The sequence below is a fragment of the Hibiscus syriacus genome, unplaced genomic scaffold (assembly GCF_006381635.1).
Source record: "Hibiscus syriacus cultivar Baekdansim isolate YM2019G1 unplaced genomic scaffold, ASM638163v2 tig00112254_pilon, whole genome shotgun sequence".
Lineage (NCBI taxonomy): Eukaryota > Viridiplantae > Streptophyta > Magnoliopsida > Malvales > Malvaceae > Hibiscus > Hibiscus syriacus.
In genome coordinates this window covers 501,777-518,670 of record NW_024063284.1, presented here as the reverse complement: position 1 = coordinate 518,670, position 16,894 = coordinate 501,777, and the positions used below count along the sequence as shown (strand labels likewise).

Here is a 16,894-nt window from a genome sequence, read left to right as displayed (position 1 = left end):
AACACACTTAAGAATTTTTTTTAATTTTCCATACCCTGTAAAGCCCCGCACGCGCCCCCACAAGCCACCCCTACGCGTGGGGAAAGTCCACCACTTGGTGGACTGCTTGGAAATAGACCGATCCAACTCGACCCGCTGACCCGACCCTCTTGCTCGACCCAATCCGACCGTTGACTATTGACCGTTGACTTTAACCAAAAATTCAATTTTATTGAAAAATCATATTTAATGTTTTTTCACGTTTTGAGTCTGATTCCGAAGTCTGTTTTGCCAAATTCTAAACCAAAAGCCCCGAATCGAGCTCATTAACCCAAAAATGCTTAGTATTGTTTTAGCATTTTTGCTTATTTATTTGAGATTTGGTTATGGAATTGATACAAGAAGATATTTTTATAAAGGTACTCGTGTTTTACCTGACCGAGGGTCAATTAGATCCTGTGTTTTTTGTCCGTCAGATACGATCAATTCGCGTTCTACGAGAGTTACCCATAGATTTCCATAAATTATTTAAATAAAGGTTAATATTATTCATATTAGGATTCCGATATAGATTTTTTGATTCATAGATCTAGTGTTGTTGCTGATCGTGATCGACAGACTCAATAGTAGGCTTCCCTATCAGACTACTCAGACCGATACATGTGTGTTTCCTGTTGGTGTTACATTAATATTTTCAACTATATGTCTGAATTGTTTGAGATTTTTGATAATATTGAATATTTTTACGACACAATACCTGATTTTCTGAACACAGTTTATCTGATATTTGATTTACTGTATATTTTGATATGATCTCTGGATTATCGTATTTTTGTATCTGATTTCTGAAAATGAAATATTTTCATGTTTTAATGAATTAAACTATCATTTTCATTTGACTATATACATGTTATTTCTGTCATTGGGGTCTTATTGGAAGAAGTATCTCAGGCCTAGTATATGACTTGTAAGACCTTACTGCTTTCCGCAAGCTCCTCGGCTTTGTGCTCAGGGTAAGTCCTTACCGCATGCTCCTTGACTTTGTGCTCAAGGTAAGTCTTTACTGCAGGCTCCTATGCTTTGTGCACATGTTAAGACCTTCCCGCAAGCTTATCCGCTTTATGCACAGGGTATGCCCTTACTGGGTGTACAGGTGGGTTTTTGAGTTAATCGATCGACAAAATAGGCCAAGAGGGGGTGAATGGAAATAAAAAATTTAGTGGAAGCTTTTGCATAAAATGGAAAAATATTTGCACATCGATTTAGAGTGGTTCAACTTTCTCAACCAAAGTCTATGTCCACTACCTTTGCTATCCACACTAAGGATTTTCCACAAATTCACTAATTTGTCTTTCTTTTGAGGACAAAGAGTAACCTTACAAATCCCTCAAGAATTATACCCCAAATTCTTGAGAACACTCTCTCCCAAAGAGAACAATACAAATTTTGCAAACTTACAAGAAAATCCTCATAAGGCAAGATGTTTGCACAATTCTATAACAAAGAAAGAACACTCAAGAATAATACAATTGAGCACAATAAGTGTTCTTGAAAGTAAAAATGAATATTGAATGAAATAGGTTTAAAAATGCTCAAACTTGAGGTTTGATGCTTTCTCTTTGATTCTCTCTTGATTCTTGATGATTGTTATTGATCAATGGCTCCTAAGCTTGTTTAAATACACCTTGGATCACTTCTGAACGTTGGGGATCATTAGTGGAGTCAATAAAGCCGTTATTGTGTGAAAACAATTAATAAAATAATTAGAAGCGTATGGTGCATCGATGCATAGGCAATGTGCATTGTACACTATGTGTAAAATTCAAATATTTAGACCGTTGGAAGACTTAATGCATTGGTACACTACGGGTGCATCGATGTATAAAATACATTCGATGTTTCAAACAAGCCTTGAGTGCATCGATGCATAAAATGCATTCGATGTTCAAATTATTTAGGAGTGCATCGATGCATGCCTTGTGCATCAGTACACAAAATACATTCGAAATTTAATTTATTCAAGGGTGCATCGATGCATTAGATAGTGCATTGGTACATTACTTTGAAAATTGATATTGGGCTCGTTTTTTATTTGAAATACTTTGTGAAAATCATTTCAAAAATATTTTAAGATTGTGCATTGATGCACTCCTAAATACATTCAAAATTCAATTTATTCAAGGGTGCATCGATGCATTAGATAGTGCATCGGTACACTACTTTGAGAATTGATATTGGGCTCATTTTTTATTCGAAATACTTTGTGAAAATCATTTCAAAAATATTTTAAGATTAAAACACAATTTTACACTTTAGTAAGGATTGAAATTGAACTTTGAAAGATTTGGAGTAATATTTTAATATTAGAATAATTGTATCGAAAATATTTAGAAAATCATTTGTAAAATCTTAAAATTCATATATCTTAATTTGTTATATCGAAACATCAAAATGTTTTTAACAATCTCTCCCTTTTTGATATAACAAAACATTTGAGTAATTTTAATAAAATAATTTTTGAAATCTCCCCCTTACTCTATTCTCCCCCTTTTTGTTAAATCAAAAAGACTCTATAAAACGTTTTTAAATAAGGTTTTTAAAAAACATAGCGAATTGATACTTATAGATATAGCTTAAGCTTCTAAGATCACAATCAAGAGAAATGTTAGCCATTAGTTTCATAAGTCAATATTCATAAATAAATGTGAAATGACAAAATTGGTCATAATGCAACTAATATGGAAATATGAAAAAATAAACATTAAGCTCAAAAAGAAAATTCAAACATACCAAATATTTAGTTCAAACATCCAATCATCCAACAAATTCAAACATCTAAAATAAAAATAATCCATGAACATCAAAATGTTTCATAATTCAAAGTTTGGAGTTCGGGGTTCAATTTAAGTAAACTAAGTCAAGATAGGTCTAGTCGTCCATAGGAGGATCGGAGGAGGAGGATAATGTTCTTGCACTTCAAGTGTGAGATCATCCATACATTCACGCATCTCCCCAAGAATGATCGAAAGTATGGGGGTACTTGATCCTCTTGCTGTGCCGATGTGTCCTCGGGTGCTTCATCATCAATATCGTCAATATCTTGCATGAGTTGCTGAAGCTCCGGATCGTCGTCCGCTGTCAGTGCCGGAGGAGGTGGAGCTCGTGAAGAGCTTGCTCCCATTGTTTGCTCAGTAGGTCGATAAACCCATTGGCTAGTTTCCTTATCTTGTTTCCATCCCGCTTTCTTTAAGGAAGTGTAATTGATTTGGTTTTGGAGAGGGATTGGAATATCAAGATTGACCATAATACCGAGTTTGATAAACAAGTTACTAAGAGACAACCATAAACCAATGCTTTAATATTTTTGGAAGGAACAATGTTTATGGTATCTACTAACTCACTAAAGATGATCTGTAGCAGATTAATATTCTTATTATGTTGGATACAATGTATCCACCATATATCTATTTTCCTAAGGGAGGAGTACCTACCTCCGGATGGTCGAAACCACCAAGAGATCAACAAATGTAGAAATCGATTGTGATGAGATGGTAAGGTACTAACGCTATCCTTAGACTTATAGGGTAATTCCACAGTCTCCTTTTTATTATATAAACCTAAGCTATCTAATCCAAAATGGGTAGCAAATGTGTTGGAGTCAATAAAAATGAATTATCCTTGGAACAAATACCTATGGTTTTGGATCGATGTTCGTTTTGGACACATACCGCATTGGAATAGAATATGCAGACTAATTGTTGATAAACAATAGGTTTGAGTTTAAAGAGATTATCAAACTTAAAGGATTTAAAAGTAGGAAGATATTGAAAATTCATATCTTCCATAGCTTGGATTGAAGGGATACGCTCTTCCCGGATTTTGTATGACTCAAAACAAGTATGGTACATATGGTAGAGATCCTGTCTACGACCAGGTATGTTGAAACATGAGTTCAGAATGGTCATATTTGGGTCATTTGGATTTGGATTTGGATTAGGTGGAGGAATAGGAGGTCGGTTTTGGCTTGAGCAACTAGACAATGTCCTAGGTCGTTTAGGATTAGACATGGTTTAAGAATCGGAATGGAATAGGTAACCTGCAATTTAAGAACATGTATTCAATATAATCAATCCCAAAACTCAATTGAGTCCGCAATAGTCAAAGTTCTCTAAACCGAATCCTAATGGGCAAAGTTTTGAAAAATATTTGAAAAATAATGTTTAAAGATTATAATACATATAGTTTTTATGAAAACAACATAATTTAATCAAAAACATTAATTAAATCAATAAATTTCAATTTGTTTTTCAAAATTCAAATAAAGTTTGAAAAAGTATGTGTTTTTGATGAAATTGGTTGTAAAATCTAGTTTCTAAACATTAAACAATTAATGCCCGATAATTTGTTCAACCTAGAACTAATTAAAAATAGTCCTAAGTTCAAAAATCAATAAAAAATAGAGGTTTTTGAAATATTACCTTGAAAATTCAGAATTTGTGAGAATGAGATGTTGTTTGCACGATTTTAATGATATATGCAGGATTAGGAGTTGAAGAACCATTGGATTCTGACTTTAGAACGTTGATTTTGAAGTAAATTTGAGATTAGGGTGAAAGAGGGTCGAACGGTGTGAGATTGAGAGGTTTTGGGATTTTGAAGGAATGAAGAAAATAAGCATTTTAAACCCAAAAACCCGACTGGTGTATCGATGCACAGCAGAGTGCATTGATGCACAGTAGAGTGCATTGATGCACAATTAAGGCGTGCATCGGTGCACCTTCAAGGTGAATCGATACACCTTCAACGTGAATCGATGAACATTCAAGGGATGCATCTATGCACTAACTAGTGTATCGATGCATTAAGCACAAAAATGTCAAAAATCCGTTATAAACACTTAAAAATGCTAAATTAATTGGCTCTAGTGGTATTGGAAACTAATATATTGAAAATTAACTATGTTTAATCAATCAAATCATATTCTTAAACTATATTTGAACATATAATTAATTCTCATTAAGAATCATAAAAACCCCCTAACTAATAGCAAAGAATGCAATCAAAAAGTATTATTTTTATAAGCTTTTTCCAAAACTAATTAAAAGTGCTAAACTTATTTTAAACACTAAGTCAAGGTAGGTTGGTCAAACCTAATTCTCTCATAAGTGTCCAAAATCTTTCTTTATCTAAAGGTTTTGTAAAGATATCCGCTAATTGGTGCAAAGTATCATCATATTCTAGAACCATATCTTCTTTAGCGACATGATCTCTAATGAAATGATGTCTAATTTCAATGTGCTTAGTTCTAGAGTGTTGGATGAGATTTTTAGTGAGACAAATAACACTAGTATTGTCACACTTGATAGGTATGATACCTACTTCAATTTCATAATCAAAAAGTTGTTGTTTCATCCATAAAACTTGTGCACAACAACTACTGGTTGAAATGTATTCCGCTTCAGTAGTAGATAATGCAACAATTTTGTTTCTTTGAAAACCAAGAAATCAGCATATTTCCTAGGAATTGGTAAGTACCGAAGGTACTTTTCCTATCTATTTTGCATCCTCCATAATCCGCATCAGAGAAGGCATGCAAGCTAAGGCTAGAGTCTATAGGATACCAAAGTCCTAAACTAGGAGTATCCTTAAGGTATCTAAAGATCCTCTTAACAGCTAGTAAATGTAATTCCTTAGGGCATGATTAAAATCTAGCATGTAAGCAAACCCTAAATATATTGTCCATTCTATTTACGATTAGATAGAGCAAAGAGCCAATCATTGACCTATACAATTTAATATCCACACATTTACCTCCTTCATCTTTGTCAATCTTTGTTGATGAGCTCATTGGAGTGGTGTGAGGTTTCCCATTTTCTAGTCCAAACCTCTTGAGCATATCCTTGACGTACTTAGCTTGATTAATGAAGATGCCATCTTTTCTTTGCTTGATTTGGAGTCCCAAGAAAAATGAGAGCTCCCCCATCATGCTCATCTCAAATTTACTCTGCATTAGCTTAGAAAATTCTTGGCAAAGAACATCATTAGTAGAACCAAATATTATATCATCAACATAATTTTGAACTACTAATAAATCTGTACCTTTATGCTTTAAAAACATGCAAATGCTAATAACATTGATATAATTTAAAAATACACTTCTAACATCCATTTGATATAATTTAAATTCATTGAAACATGCAAATGCTAATAACATTCTAATTGCTTCCATCCTAGCTACGGAGCGTATGTTTCATCATAGTCTATGCCTTCTTCTTGAGTATACCCTTGAGCAACAAGTCTAGCCTTGTTTCTCACTATATTACCACTTTCATCAAGCTTATTCCTAAATACCCATCTAGTACCTACAGTAGATTTATTACTAGGCCTTTCAACTAATGTTCATACTCTACTTCTCTTAAATTGATTTAACTCTTCTTGCATAGCCATAATACAATGTTCATCATTTAATTCTTCTTTAATATTCTTAGGCTCTATGCATGAAATAAATGCAACATAATTACATATATTTTTAAGAGAAGATCGAGTTGTTTCCCCTTTGGATGGATCACCTATTATTTCACCATCCTTGACATAGTTGTATTCCCTTGGGTAAGAGACTTCCCTTTCTTCAATAGTTGGATTCTCGAGAGGATCTTGAGTTTCCTCATATTTCGTTTCTTTCTTTGATGATGGTTCTCCAACATCATGTCTAACGTCATTTGTATTTATAATACATACATCATCATTCACACAAGAATCCTTCCTCGAAGGGGATTATCGTCGAAAACAACATGTATAGAGTCTTCTACAACTAAAGTTATTTTATTAAATACTCGATAAGCTTTAGAATTTAAGGAATAACCCAGAAAAATTCCTTCATCACTTTTAACATCAAATTTGCCAAGATTTTATTTACCGTTGTTTAAAACAAAACATTTACATCCAAAAGGATGAAAATAACTAATTTTAGGCTTTTTATTTTTGAAAAGTTCATATGGAGTTTTCTTCAAAATAGGCCTAATCATTACTCGATTAATAACATAACAAGCGGTATTTGTGGCTTCCGCCCAAAAATATTTTGGCAAATTGTTTTCACAAAGCATGGTTCTAGCCATTTATTCTAAAGTTCGATTTTTCCTCTCAACAACTCCATTTTATTGAGGGGTTCTAGGTGCTGAAAAATTATGGCTAATACCATTAGAATTACAAAACTCAGTAAATCCAAGATTTTCAAATTCAGTGCCATGATCACTCCTAACACTAGTTATGGAGTATCCTTTTTCATTTTGGATTACTTTTGAAAACGTGATGAATTTTTCTAATGCTTCATCTTTAGTACTTAGGAATAGAACTCAAGTATATCTAGAATGGTCATCTACCAAGACAAATGCCACTACTAGAAAAAACCCCTTTAATGACGCGCATTGCGCGTCATCTATGGGTGCAGATGACACACAATTTCGGGTCATTGAAGCCACCGACATAAATATCAGATAACGCAATTGTGTGTCATAAATCTATGTCACACATTTATGACACATATTTATGACGCGTATTTATGACGCGCATTGAGCGTCATTGAAGCCCCCGTCATAAATGAAGATGACACACATTTGTGTGTCATAAATTTATGACACGCATGTATGACTTACATTACGTGTCATTGAAGCACACGTCATTAAAAAAGATGACACTCATTCGTGTGTCGTGATTGTATTTCGTAAATTATATATATATATATATTGTATATTGACAAATAATCAAACTAAATTATATTTAATGCCTCATAATACTAAATATATATATATCATATTATATATAAGCAATTCATTTGCATACAATATATTCACATTCGAGGTCTGGAGTTTTAAGTAGAGCTCTCGAGCTTTTACAGTTCAAATTGGCTTAATTGTCCCCCTAGGTGGGGTTATTGTAATAGGTAAGCATGACCCAGATACAGAAGATGACAAGAAATGTATGAAAAGATAAAATCTAAGCAATAAAACAAGATGTTTGGATTTTGCAATGATATCTTACTTTAGTTGTGATCTCTAGATGACGCCAAAGCTCTTCATCATATTCTTTCAAAAATTGTGACAACCGGGTAATTGCGGCACAAATTCCAACATTGCTGTTGTTAAGTTGCTTGAAGAAATGATCAAGGAATCCACTCAGTAACTCAGCAAAACAAAAGAATGAGTCAACTTCTGCAGCGGCATATAAGAGTTCAATACGGAAATATATGCATCAATTTTGGAGCATATAAAAATGTATGGCTTGTATGCATCATTTTGTTACTCAAGACTCAAATATGATGTCATGTCACATGCGAATATGTATCTGAAATGGGTGTGTTAAATTAAAAAAAATCAAGTAGTATTTGGATACACCTTGTAGGGTGATATCTCCTAAGTTCAAACCCATGTCTCTATATACGTTAAATATAGGTGTTTCAAGAAGAATAAAGAGTTTAAGCAAGTGTCAACTAAGTAAATGAAAATTTTCTTCATCATGTTGTTTGAGACAAGAAAAAAGTGGGAGTTGGTGGCAATAGTGTTGCAGATAGAAATGGGCAAAGACAGGTTTGACAAGAACACAAACGATAAACAAAATGTAAATCTCAAAGCTAAAAAAAGTGGAAGGTTCCATAAGCAGAAAACACTTTTTTGGTTGCACCAACAAGTTTCACGTGAAGAAAAACATTAAAACAAATAATATAGACTAGATATGAAAGACAATGAGATCTTTACTGCCATTTCTTCAGTGGGATCATTTCTGAATACATAAAATAGAGGTACCAAAATTTCATTCATCCCTTGAACATATCTTATACCTGGATTTAACTTGGCAAATACAATTAATATGTCCTTCAATGCATCCTAAATGAGCAAGGTATAAGTCGGAAATGGCTTTGTTTCTCATATCAAAACTTGAGTCCAAAGGGTTAAACAACAAAATCACAAGAAAGAAAATGCATACCCGGTTAGACTTTGCAAGCTACGAGTTTCCAGAAAAGAAGTTAATGTCTGGATGAGTGCGTTTCACATCTCGGTCAATCTGTTCTATAATTTTCGAGTCCTTGAAATACCACCAGCCCAAAAAAAGTCACTTAATCTTTATCTAGAACTTAAAAGGAGGACATTTCAAAAAAATTTGGCTCATCAACAACATGACTAACACAAAAACTAAGCAAAAAAATGGGGAAAACCTCTTCCTAAATGCTTGCTAAATCAGGAAAACTTTAAGGACTAGAGAATAAAATAAATGACAGATTCAATTAATAATTGAAAAATCAAAACTCTCCATCACTACTTTCATGTATAAACTGGTATACAAATACAGTTGTAAACTAGTAATGCTCAGTTCATGTTTTCTCAACTAAGTATTAACTAAAAACTAGTATGTGTAGCATGAATTATTTTCCCCTCGTCCAACTTCTTAGATTTCTTACTATAATGCTATATAACACTGACAATTATAAATACCAAATATCAGGATCTAATAATAACAAAGATAATCAGATAACACATTATAAAACATATGATTATTCTTAGTAAATTAAAGCTAAATATAATATATGGGATATATATTTTAATGCTAATAGCGGCACAATTGTGCAAGAAACTATTCAATCTTTGAATTATAATTCAGTAGATTTTACATCAAAGTGTAATACCCCTTCAATGTTTTTTCACTTCTGTCATATAGTTGTTATCTTTCTTTCTTTCTTCTATACTTAACGTCAACTAAGCACTAGAAGTCAGGCTCCAACAAAAACAAATGAACTAAATTAATGGGAGGAAGCTTAGCTTAGCGTTCACAATCTTTATTTAAAGCATTTAACATAAAAGAAAACACCACAGTTGCAATACAGTTCAATACTTAGCTTTTTAGCACTTAATTTTTCACTTTATCAAACTGCACCTAATATAACAATAAAATTAAGTGCAAAAACTTAAATTCAATAAAGTTTATAAGTTATCTTTTACGTAACAATTTACATTAAAAAGACAGGATGAAGATAGTATAGAAAAATCCAATAAGAAGCTAAAAAAAAACCTACACACCAAGCCAACTTGCGAATGCAAGATATTGCAGCCTCTGAGCATGAACCGATATCTCATTAGCTATATCATGATGTATAATTGGGAAAATTGGCGGCCAATTTTTATCATCTGTGGAAACACCAGCTGATATACCAAAAAAAGGGAGGATTTAGCACTCTATAAAACCACTTGAGAAGAAAGTAAAGGTAAACAATTGCTTGTGCTCCAGTTCTCTTACATTGGGAAACAACATCTTCCCTTCGTTTTATATCCTGAAAATAAAAATGAAAAAAATAGAGAAATACAAGTTAAATAGAAAGTCAAATCATAAGAACAATTAATTCAAAGCACGAGAAAGGAGGCATCACAGAATATAATCAAGTGAACAAGCCTTTACTTAAGGGAAAAGGAAAGCAAGTCATTTATGCTTCTAAACAAGCTCTAAGTTAAAAATAACCTTTTCCCTCCTCTTAAGACCATCCTCCCAAGTAGCAAGCTCCTTTTCTCTTTTCTTAGAATCCTGCCATTATCAATATCAATAAACTAAAGTAATCAGCCATCCCTTGAGTGTTCATCTTAAAGAAATGTAAAGGAAACATAAACTTCATTACATCCATTGTATCCAGGGGTATATCTAAAATAGCATCATGTTTCTGTCCAAAACCCAGAGGTTAAGATGCCAGTGGTCTTGCAGGAGCAACACCACCACCATTCTGCAATGACTCTAAAATAAGTAACAATAAATAACACCAGTATAATATATTTAAATTTAATGCACACCTAAAAAACTAAACACAACCAAGTACGACAAGAGCAACATCCATACCAAGAGACATGAACCATACCAAATAAAGCATTAATTATCCAAATCACAACACTTAACATGGCATAAACTATAAACATGACTAGAGTGTATCAAGGTTATTACATAGATGATCTCATGGTTAATAACGAAGAAATAGACTCACATTCAGATTATATTGAACTTATATGGTCCATAAATTTCCAAATCATATAACCAATTTATAACCTATAGTCAATATATGAAAAATAAGTATTAACATTTTAATATATATTACATTTTAAGGTTCAAAAATGAAATCCATCTAAAAAAACTACACACTGAAAGTCTCGGCTGCAAAATCCTAAGTTTTTCATTAATTACAACAAAATGAAAAAAAATCCACAATCAGAAGCCCTTTCATCACCGAAATGTTAGCGAGCATTGTTCTTAGATCCAATATTCTCAAAAAATTATTCCCAAACCACCCTCGAAAGTCAAGAAACCGACTACCGCACACTTAAAATAGAAAGAATCCAAATCTGAAATGGACAAAAGAGGAAAACTATAAAATGAAAAGAGGAATGGAGTACTGAAAATGGATTAACTTCTTCTTCATTGAAAGGGTTTGGATCATGGTGGCGATTCATACTCTCTCTGTTTCAGATCCAAAATTTTCTCCAAAGTTAGGCCGAGTTTTGTCCAGACTCGAGTGAGAGAGCCATATGCGTGTGTGAACTGATCATAATTTATTTGTATGTTATCCATGTTGAACCTTTTTTCATTCTTTTTCTTCTCACCATCTAGGAGGGAAAAAGAGAGAAGGGGAAACATATGCGTGCATGAATTGATTATCGAGGAGGCCAGGACTAGAAGCGGGAAATGATGAAAATAATATGGAAAAAATTAAAAGACGACTTTTATAGATGACACACAATTAAAAGTGTACTCCGTGTTTTGATAAATTTTTTGGATTATGACTTAAATATGACACACATTATTGTAAGTCATAAATCGTTCAGATTTTAAAAAACATGACATTTTTTTATGACACACGTTTTTTGCAAGTCATAAATTAGCGTGTGTCATTGTTCGTGTTTCATTAAAGGTATATTTTCTTGTAGTGTGCATATTGTTTTCCACCCAAGCTAGTAGTCCTAGATGGCCCAAAAAGATCTATATGGATCAATTGTAATACTCTACTAGTTGATACATCATTAATGGACTTAAAAGAAGCTTTTCTATGTTTTCCTTTCGCACAAGCATCACATTTTATCATTATCAAATTTTAGCTTAGGCAACCCTTGAATTAACCGTTGCAAAACACTCATACTAGCATGTCCTAGACTCCTATGCCATAACCAACTAAATGCACCATGTATATGTTTCCTATTCTATGACCAACAAGCATAATCCGATTAGATGCAATGTCAGTGACTTTACAACCATTAGTTTCAAACATGACATTGAATCCCTTATCGCATAATTCACTAACACTCAATAGATTATGCTTTAATCCAGTCACATATAAAACATTCTTAATTTGTATGGAAGAGGTATTACCTATAGTACCTATACATTCAATGTGACATTTTGAATTATCACCAAAAGTCACATCTCCTCCATTTTTGGTGTTAAGCTCTATGAACCGGCTTTTATCTCCGGTCACGTGTCTTGAGTATCCACTATCAAGGTACCATGAATTTGAATTTGTTTCCCTTGCCTTGTAGCAATGCTCCTTTTCCTACAAACATAGATTAATTTCTAATTCTTGGTACCCAAACTCTTTTAGGTCCATATTCATTAGTTTCCAAAATCCTAGTCCTCTTGGGTATCCATTTTTGTAGGATATCCTTATCTTTAGTAGTAATGAGTCCTTTAGGAACCCATATACTTCTAATGATTTTACCATTTGAGATTCTTTGGGACCTCTATGATTGTAGATTTTAAAACTTTTTCTAACAAAGTTGATTTTTGAACTTTCTCCATTTTCAAAATGTTTTGGATCAACTTTATTAAAAGAAGCTTTAAGATCATCAATTTTCTTTTGATGATCGCCATTTACTCTTGAAAGTAAGTTATACAAATCAATATTTTTCTTTTCAAATTCATCTAATTTGATTTGTAATTCTTTGATCTTACTTTCAAGATCATTGTTGGTTTTGGACATAAGACTATTTTCTTTTTTCAATTTTGAAATATCATTTTTATATTTTGAAAATAAAGTCTTATAATCCGAAACCAAACCATTATAATCCTCTAATAACTCATCATAAGATAAATCATCTAAATCAAATGAGTTAGAGGTTACCTGAGAATTTTCCCCGATAGCCATTAAGCACAAGTTTGCAACTTCTTGTTCCTTTTCATCAGAGCCTTCTTCATCGCTCCATGTAGCCACATGAGCCTTGTACTTATTGATTGACCCTTCTTTTTTAATTGTGGGCAATCATATTTGACATGCCCTGGCTTTTTGCATTCGTAGCAAATGATCAGTTTCTTCTCTTTTGGTTCATTTATTTCGTTTGATTTTTCTTCCTCGGATGGGCCTCATTAATTTTCTGAACCGTTTGACAAATAATGCCATTTCCTCGTCATCTTCATCCGAATCACTCTCATCTCTTGTGGATTTGAGAGAAACTCCCACGTTCTTCTTATCTTTTGTCTCTTTCTTTATCTCATCTGTCTTTTCGAGGTCTACCTCATCTTGAAGCATCATTTCATAAGTGAGGAGAGAACCTATTAGCTCATTGAGAGTTAAGGATTTTAAGTTCTTAGCCACGATAATCGTCTTCTTCTTTGATTGCCAAGATTTTGGAAGAGAGCAAACTAACTTCCTCACAAGCTTCTCATTTGGAATGATTTCTCCAAATGATTTGAGACCATTGACAATCGTGGAAAATCTATCTGTCATAGCTTTGATAACTTCATCTGGTTTTATCCTGAAATTTTCATAGCTATGAGTTAGAAGATTAATTTTATATTCTTTTACCTCATTTGTGCCTTCATGAGTGACTTGTAGTTTATTCCATATTTACTTGGCGGTTGTACAAGATGAAACTCTCACGTATTCATCCGGTCCAAGAGCACAAAAAATAATATGGATAGCTTTGGAGTTGAGCTGGGACATTCTTATCTCTCCTTTACTCCACAATCTTAGATGAGTGGAATGTTTGATATATCCGTCTTCTATGATATTTCATGCTCCCATGTCACTTGCTTGAATGAAATACATCATTCTATTCTTCCAATAAGCATAATTAGCTCCATTGAAGAAAGGAGGTTTGTTGACGGGCAATGAATCAAGACCGAAGTCGGAGTTTGAAGTAGAGGCCATTGTTGACTGGATTATCAATGTAACTCTTCCCGAATCTACTCAAGAGACGATTAAACCTTCAAATGAGTGAGGCTCTGATACCAATTGTTGAGTTAATTGATTGACGAAATATGCCAAGAGAGGGTGAATTGGCAATAAAAAAATTTGGTGGAAGCTTTTGTAGAAAATTGAAAATATTTGCACATCGATTTAGAGTGGTTCGACTTTCTCAATCCAAGTCTACGTCCACTACCTTATCTATCCACACTAAGGATTTTCCATAAATTCACTAATTTGTCTTTCTTTTGAGGACAAAGAGTAACCTTACAAATCCCTCAAGAATTATACCCCAAATTCTTGAGAACACTCTCTCCCAAAGAGAACAATACAAATTTTGCAAACTTACAAGAAAATCCTCATAAGACAAGATGTTTGCACAATTCTATAACAAAGAAAGAACTCTCAAGAATAATACAATTGAGCACAATAAGTGTTCTTGAAAGAAAAATGAATATTGAATGAAATAGGCTTAAAATGCTCAAACTTGAGGTTTGATGCTTTCTCTTTGATTCTCTCTTGATTCTTGATGATTGTTATTGATCAATGGCTCCTAAGCTTGTTTAAATACACCTTGGATCACTTCTGAACGTTGGGGATTATTAGTGAAGTCAATAGAGTCGTTATTGTGTGAAAACAATTAATAAAATAGTTGGGAGCGTATGGTGCATCGATGCATAGACAATGTGCATCGATACACTTTGTATAAAATTCAAATATTTAGACTATTGGAAGACTTAGTGCATCGGTACACTAGGGGTGCATCGATGCATAAAATACATTCGATGTTTCAAACAAGCCTTGAGTGCATCGATGCATAAAATGCATTCGATGTTCAAATTATTTAGGAGTGCATCGATGCATGCCTTGTGCATCGGTACACAAAATACATTCGAAATTCAATTTATTTAAGGGTGCATCGATGTATTAGATAGTGCATCGATACACTACTTTGAAAAATTGATATTAGGCTTTGTGAAAATCATTTCAAAAATATTTTAAGATTAAAACACAATTTTATACTTTAGTAAGGATTGAAATTGAACTTTGAAAGATTTGGAGTAATATTTTAATATTCGAATAATTGTATCAAATATATTTAGAAAATCATATTTAAAATATTAAAATTCATTTATCTTAATTTATTACATCGAAACATCAAAATGTTTTCAACATAGGTGTATGGTTATGGGGAACCTACACATTCTGGTGATCAGACGGAGATAATGTTCATGTTTTTAAAACATGTTTGATAAACCGATTTTACTGAAATATTTTATATGTATGTTTTTATACACCGTAAGGAGAACATTGAGCTTTTTAGATCATTCCGTAAATTTTAACATTTTCAGATAATAGCATAATAGGCTAGCAGACTTGGCATCAGGAGGGTCGACTTCTCCTAATTTTGTACCACTGCATATTTTTATATACCTTTCTGTTATATTTGGTACCGTCTTGATATATATGTATTAGCGGTATTTTGTTCTGTAAATGTTTTATACAATTTTCTATGGTATTTTGCTACCTGACTCGAAATCCAACTCGACTTTTTAGATAAGACCTGATCCACCTGAAATAATATAAAATTATTAATTTTATTCAATAAAAAAGAGACTTAATTGAAAATAAAAAATATAAATATGAGTATTATTGTAATTACACTTAAATATATAAGGTATAATTATATTATTTTTCAAGTCGGGTTGGGTCAAGTATTTTTCACCCTAGACCTAGATCGACCCGAACATATACTCTAAAAAATTCAACTGACTTGATTCAAACCTGATTTTTTTATTAAAAAAACTCGACTCAATGGATTTGAGGATTAAATTTATTTTAATTTATTAAAAATAAGACTAAATTGAGAGAATATATAAATATTAAAAACTAAATGTATAATTATATTAAAATATTTAATTATCACATCACCTAATTTGTTAAATATCAAAGAAAAGTGATTTTATTAACAAAAATTAAATAATTATATTGTCTGATTAACAAAATTAAAAGATAGATGGTTAAAAAAAGGAAAAATAATTTAATGATATTTGGTATAGTTTATGTAAGGGTAAACTACTCCAATGGTCACTAATGTTTGGGTATGTTTTTGTTTTCACCGTTGATGTGTCAATAGTCATAAATCAGTCACAAACGTTATCATTTGTTATAAATTATTCAATCACTGTTAATAGGCATGACTGAAAACACACGTGGACTGTTAACATCCGTTAACAGACTTATCTGAATGGTATAATTACACAAATATTCCATGTTATTTATATATTATTTCAATTTGAACCTAGTTTTAATAAATTAAAATAAATTTACCTACGAATCAAGAGGTGTCATGTGTCATTGGTTACACCCTTGTCACGACACGTGTTATCATTTGATTGGAAGACTAAATTTATTTTAATTTATTTTTAATTTAATATATTTATTTCTACCAATAAGAGGGTGAAGAAAATAAAGCAACAAAAAAGAAAATGGGGGATTCAAACATAGGGACCCTTGAGTGAAATAATGCAAGTCAAACCATTGAGCCAAGATAACCATTTGACATATTTTGGACAACAAATGGTATATATCTTGTATATTAGTATGTAAATTCTTTACTCAAAATTAATAATATGTTATATATCTTAAAATTAAAATTATCTCTTTATTTTTGTTTTAACTTATTAAATATTTTTTTTTGTCTTAATTTATTAA

The 16,894-nt window shown here is 32.4% G+C and overlaps 1 long non-coding RNA gene across 1 annotated transcript; it reads right to left on the bottom strand.

Moving 5' to 3' along the window:
• Nucleotides 1-10,041: 10,041 nt before the first annotated feature.
• LOC120176799 lies at nt 10,042-10,502 on the bottom strand. Its single transcript, XR_005521352.1, has 3 exons — nt 10,483-10,502; nt 10,264-10,297; nt 10,042-10,169 (listed from the first exon to the last, which is right to left on the bottom strand). It is a non-coding gene; the product is annotated as an uncharacterized LOC120176799 (long non-coding RNA).
• Between the last annotated feature and the right edge of the window lie 6,392 nt (nt 10,503-16,894).